This window comes from Scyliorhinus torazame, chromosome 28 (assembly GCF_047496885.1).
Source record: "Scyliorhinus torazame isolate Kashiwa2021f chromosome 28, sScyTor2.1, whole genome shotgun sequence".
Lineage (NCBI taxonomy): Eukaryota > Metazoa > Chordata > Chondrichthyes > Carcharhiniformes > Scyliorhinidae > Scyliorhinus > Scyliorhinus torazame.
This window is the reverse complement of record NC_092734.1, coordinates 5,916,549-5,922,071: the sequence shown is the minus strand read 5'-3', so window position 1 is coordinate 5,922,071 and position 5,523 is coordinate 5,916,549.

Genomic DNA, 5,523 nt, shown 5'->3' with positions numbered 1-5,523 from the left:
GGAGCACTGTTCCTTCCTCAAGGTTAGGTGGATTGGCCATGATAAATTGCCCTTAGTCTCCAAAATTGCCCTTAGTGTTGGGTGGGGTTACTGGGTTATGGGGATAGGGTGGCGGTGTTGACCTTGGGTAAGGTGCTCTTTCCAAGAACCGGTGCAGACTCGATGGGCCAAATGGCCTCCTTCTGCTCTGTAAATTCTATCTATCTATCTTCAGGTGAATGAAGAGGTAGGTTCCAGAAACATATATATAGACAAAGCAACAACGGATGAACGGACATCGTGCGACAATCGCCAGGCAGGAATGTTCCAGTCGGGGAACACTTCAGCAGTCAAGGGCATTCAGCCTCTGATCTTTGGGTAAGCGTTCTCCAAGGCAGCCTTCAGGACACGTGTCAACGCAGAATCTCCGAGCAGAAACTTATAGCCAAGTTCCGCACACATGAGTATGGCCTCAGCTGGGACCTTGGATTCATGTCGCATTACATTCACCCCCCACCATCTGGCCTGGGCTTGCGAAATCCTACCAAGTGTCCTGGCTTAAGACAATACACACCTCTTTAACCTGTGATTACCCCTCTCTCTGGATCTGTAAAGACTTAATTACCTGCAAAGGCTTGCATTCAAAGTGCTATTGCTTCACAGCACTGTGAGTGGCTCAGCTTAAAAGAGGGGAGGAGTAAGAATGGAAAAGCAATAATGGTCAGAGACTCGATAGTGAGGGGTGCAGACAGGCGTTTGTGGGACTGCAGACGTGACTCCAGGATAGTATGTTGCCTCCCTGGTGCCAGAATGAAGGATGTCACTGGACAGCTGCAAGCCTTTCTGAAAGGGGAGAATAGGCAGTCAGAGGTTGTGGTTCACATTAGTACCAATGACGTGGGTCGAAAGAGGGATCAGGTCCTGCAACAGGAATCTAGGGAGCACGGTCGCAGATTGAAAAGCAGGACCTCAAAGATTGTAATCACTGGATTACTCCCAGAGCCACATTCCAGTGGATATAGGAATAGGAGAATGGAGCAGATTAATGTGTGGCTCAGGAGATCTTGTAGGAGGGAGGGCTTGAGTTTCCTGGATCACTAGATCTGTTTCTGGGGAAGATGGGACCTGTACAAGTCGGAGGGAGTGTTGCAATATTGATCGAGTCAATTACTGCAGTGAGGGGGGTTGATATTCTCCTCAATTGAGGCCAAATGGGTGAAACTTAAAATCGAAAAGGGGGCAATCACGTTGTTGGGAGTGAACTACGGGCCCCAAACAGTCAGGAAGAGAAAAGAGCAGATATGTAGGCAAATCCCCAGGGAGGTTTAGAGGGGGTGGAATTCTTACAGTGCATCCAGGAGAGTTTTTTGAGCCAGCACGTAGAAAGTCCGACAAGAGAGGGGGCGGTACTTGACCTAGTTTTAGGGAATGAAGCCTGACAGGTGGAAAAAGTGTCAGTGGGGGAGCATTTCGGTGATAGTGACCATAACTCAGTAAGACTTAAAGGAGTTGTAGAAAAGGACAAAGGTGGACCAGAAATAAAGGTTCTAAATTGGGGGAAGGTTGATTTTAATAGGATATGACAGGATCTGGTCGATGTGGACTGGGGGCAGCTACTAATAAGAAAATCCACATCAGAGTTCATTCAAGGAAGAAATAGACAGAGTAAAAAGCCATCATGTTCCCATGTTCCTGTTTGTTCTTGCTCTTGTTTTTTGTTTGCATTTATTGTTTATAAAAATGCCTTACTAAAAATATTTTTTTAAAAAGCCATCATAGATATATAGAAGATAGGAGCAGGAGGAGGTGTCTTGGCCCTTCGAGCCTGCTCCGCCATTCATCACAATCATGGCTGATCATCCAACTCAATAGCCTAATCCTGCTTTCTCCCCATAGCCCCATGTTCCTGTAAAGATAATGGGTTGGACCAAAAAGTTCAGGATGTCAAGGGAAATACGGGATTGGATCTGGAAAAAAAGGAAGACGTTTAGCAGAGACAGAGGACTGAAAACAGTGGATGTCTTAGAGGAGGATAGAAAGTGCAGGGGTACTTAAAAAATAAATCAGGAAGAAAGCTGACTAGTCAGACTTCAAAGATAGTGATCTCAGGATTACTACCAGTGCCATGTGCTGGTCAGAGTAGAAATAGCAGGATATATCGGATAAATACGTGGCTGATGAGATGGTGTGAGGGAGAAGGTTTCAAATTCCGGGGGCATTGGGACCAGTACAAACTGGACAGGTTACACCTGGGCAGGACCGGGACTGATGGATTGGGAAACATTCTTTAAAGGGATGACTGTGGATAGGCAATGGTAAACATTCAAGGGGTGCATGGGGGGATTGCAACAATTGTTTATTCCTGTCTGGTACAAAAGTAAAATGAAAAAAGTGGCCAATCCCTGGCTGACAAGGGGAATCAGAGGTAGTATTCGATCCAAAGAAGAAGCATACAAATTAGCTAAAATAAACCACAGGTCTGAGGATTGGGAACAGTTTAGAATTAACCAAAGAAGGGCCAAGGGATTGATTAAGAAGGGGAAAATAGAGTACAAGAGTAAGCTTGCAGGGAACATAAAAACTGACTGTAAAAGTTTCTATAGGTGCATGAAGAGAAAAAGATTGGTGAAGACAAATGTAGGTCCCTTACAGTCAGAAATAGGGGAATTTATAATGGGGGACAAAGAAATGACTGAGCAACTAAATACATACTTTGGTTCTGTCTTCACAAATGAAGACACAAATAACATATCAGAACGGGGAACAGGGTTTAGTGAGAGGGAGGAACTGAAGCAGATCAATATTAGTAGAGAAATGGTGCTGGGGAAATTAATGGGATTGAAGGCTGATAAATCCTCAGGGCCTGATAATCTACATCCCAGAGTACTTAAGGAGAAGGGGCTGGTTTAGCACAGTGGGCCAAACAGCTGGCTTGGAATGCAGAACAAGGCCAGAAGCGTGGGTTCAATTCCCCTACCGGCCTCCCCGAACAGGTGCCGGAATGTGGTGACTAGTTGCTTTTCACAGTAACTTCATTGAAGCTTACTTGTGACAATAAGTGATTGTTATTCTTATTAAGTGGCCCTAGAAGTAGTGACTGCATTGGTGGTCATCTTCCAGGATTATACAGACTCTGGAACTGTTCCTACTGATTGGAAGGTAGCTATGTAACCCCAATATTTAAAAGGGGTTAGAGAGAAAACAGGGGATTATAGACCAGTAAGCTTGACATCGGTAGTGGGGAAAATTCCAGAATCCACTATCAAAGATTTTTTAGCAGAGCACTTCGAAAACAATGGCAGCATCAGACAATATCAACATGGATTTATGAAAAGGAAATGATGCTTGGCTAATCTACTGGAATCCATCTGAAAATGTACCTAGTAGAATTGATGAGGGGAAGTCAGTGGATGTGGTATATTTGGACTTCCAGAAGGCTTTTTACAAAGTCCCGCATGAGAGATTATCGTATAAAATTAAAGCGCACGAGATTAGGGCTAATGTATTGAAATGGATAGAAAACTGTTTGGCAGACGGGTCTTTTTCCAAATGGCAGGCAGTGACTAGTGGGGTACCGCAGGGATCGGTGCTCGGACCCCAGCCATTCACAATGTAGATTAATGATTTAGATGAGGGAAGAAAATGTAATATCTCCAAATTTTCAGATGGCACCAAGTTTGGTGGGAGGGTGAGCTGTGAGGAGGATGCAGAGATCCTTCAGTGTGATTTGCAAAAGTTGAGTGAGTGGGCAAATGAATGGCAGATGCAGTATAATTTGGATAAATAGAACATAGAACATAGAACAATACAGCGCAGTACAGGCCCTTCGGCCCACGATGTTGCACCGAAACAAAAGCCATCTAACCTACACTATGCCATTATCATCCATATGTTTATCCAATAAACTTTTAAATGCCCTCAATGTTGGCGAGTTCACTACTGTAGCAGGTAGGGCATTCCACGGCCTCACCACTCTTTGCGTAAAGAACCTACCTCTGACCTCTGTCCTATATCTATCACCCCTCAGTTTAAAGTTATGTCCCCTCGTGCCAGCCATTTCCATCCGCGGGAGAAGGCTCTCACTGTCCACCCTATCCAACCCCCTGATCATTTTGTATGCCTCTATTAAGTCTCCTCTTAACCTTCTTCTCTCCAACGAAAACAACCTCAAGTCCATCAGCCTTTCCTCATAAGATTTTCCCTCCATACCAGGCAACATCCTGGTAAATCTCCTCTGCACCCGCTCCAAAGCCTCCACGTCCTTCCTATAATGCGGTGACCAGAACTGTACGCAATACTCCAAATGCGGCCGTACCAGAGTTCTGTACAGCTGCAACATGACCTCCCGACTCCGGAACTCAATCCCTCTACCAATAAAGGCCAACACTCCATAGGCCTTCTTCACAACCCTATCAACCTGGGTGACAACTTTCAGGGATCTATGTACATGGACACCTAGATCCCTCTGCTCATCCACACTTTTAAGAACTTTACCATTTACCATAAATGCGAGGTTATCCACTTTGGCAGCAAAAATAAGAAAGCAGACTATTATCAGAATGACCATAAATTAGGAGAGGGGAATGTGCCATGAGACCTGGGTGTCCTCGTACACCAGTCACTGAAGGTAAGCGTGCAGGTACAGCAGGCGGTAAAGAAGGCAAATGGTATGTTGGCCTTCATTGTGAGAGGATTTAAGTACAGAAGCAGGGATGTCTTACTGCAGTTACACAGGGCATTGGTGAGGCCACACCTGGAATATTATGTGCATATTGGTCTCCTTCTCTGAGGAAGGATGTTCTAGCTCTAGAGGGAGTGCAGCAAAGGTTTACCAGACTGATTCCTGGGATGGCAGGATGGACGTATGAGGAGAGATTAAGTTGATTAGGATTGTACTCGCTGGAGTTCAGAAGAATGAGGGGGGAGATCTCATAGAAACCTATCAATTCCAACAGGACTGGACAGGGTAGATGCAAGAAGGATGTTCCCAAAGTTGGGATGTCCAGAACCATGGGGTCATTGTCTGAAGAAAAGAGGTAGACCATTTAGGACAGAGATGAGGAGAAATGTCTTCATTGGATTGGATTTGTTTATTGTCCAGAGTGGTGAGCCTGTGGAATTCATTACCACCGATTGTAGTTGAGGCCAAAACATTGTCAGCGGAATTTTTTGTCGGCGGGATTCTCCTCTTCGCTGGCAGCACACCCACGCCTGCGGGTTTCCTGACGGCGTGGGGTGGCCACAATGGGTAATCCCATTAGCTGGCTGGCAGGATGGAGGATCCTGCGATTGGTGACAGCGCGCTGCGCAGGAAAAAGCAGCTGGCGGACCGGAGAATCCCGCCCAGTATGATTTCAAGAAGCAATTCGATATAGCTTTGGAGGGAAGGCAGAATTAAGCTATTACGTTGGATGATCAGCTATGATCATAATGAATGACAGAACAGGCTTGAAGGGCAGAATGGCCTACGCCAGCTCCTATTTTCTATGTAAGATGGGGCATGAAAACACACTGGCAGGGAAAATAAAGAATTCCAAGGGTGTT